At 50.2% G+C, this 659-nt stretch overlaps 1 protein-coding gene across 3 annotated transcripts in view; it reads right to left on the bottom strand.

The window, feature by feature from the left end:
- The window catches only part of MYT1L (myelin transcription factor 1 like), a 310,448-nt gene that overhangs the window by 304,222 nt on the left and 5,567 nt on the right, over positions 1-659 (bottom strand). Inside the window, exon 1 of one of the 3 annotated variants that reach the window (XM_031061272.1) lies at positions 433-613. The exons of 1 other annotated variant lie outside the window; for it this stretch is intronic. The gene's annotated coding sequence lies outside the window, so the exon portion shown is untranslated. Of the gene's footprint in view, positions 1-312; positions 334-432; positions 614-659 lie in introns of those variants that run through there. One more of the 3 variants, XM_031061273.1, reaches the window with a different exon arrangement.

Genomic DNA, 659 nt, shown 5'->3' with positions numbered 1-659 from the left:
AAAAAAGAAAAAGAAGTCCCAACTATAAGGTTTCTAAATGTGTATTTTAAAGAAAATAATGATCGAAAGCATCGTGTTTTTTCTGCTGGGGTACCTCACCAGGGTTTCTAGTTAATTCTGCTGAAGCTTTGCTTATATTACCTGTTCACACCATCCTCTCCCCTTTGAAACAAAAGAAATTAACTGTTTACAGAAGAAAAGATTAGCAGCCTTACACCATTAGCTACTTGCGCAGCTCAACTTTATGTGATTAAGAGCCCAAACAGAAACCAGGCCTCATATGCATAAAGGGCCAGCTTTGCATGTACAAACCCTTAACAGCGTTTCCCCAGCCATTTGACGTGGATTCTGTGGCTCTCGCTGCCTGCGCTTAGCCAGGGACCGCTTTACTAAACGTGTCACAAAGACAATGACTGCGAAGAGGCACCTCACCGCCTTCCACGGCTGTGCAGAGGCTTTTCTCTGGCGGTCACCCGCCCGTGGGCAGCGTCCCTTAAGGGCTCGCCCCCAGGCTGCCGGATGTCCCTGCGACGGGAGCGGCTTGACAGCGAGGAGTCGCTTCGTTTAAACCCGTCCCCGAAATGTCATTTCGATAGCAGCGTGACAGGCTGTGATCTTTACGCGGAGGCGGCGGCTCCCCCCTGCCTTGGCACGACTCC

Source organism: Geospiza fortis, unplaced genomic scaffold, assembly GCF_000277835.1.
Source record: "Geospiza fortis unplaced genomic scaffold, GeoFor_1.0 scaffold139, whole genome shotgun sequence".
Classification (NCBI taxonomy): Eukaryota; Metazoa; Chordata; class Aves; order Passeriformes; family Thraupidae; genus Geospiza; species Geospiza fortis.
Note: the sequence above shows the minus strand (reverse complement) of the source record. Positions and strands in the feature narration are given on the sequence as shown.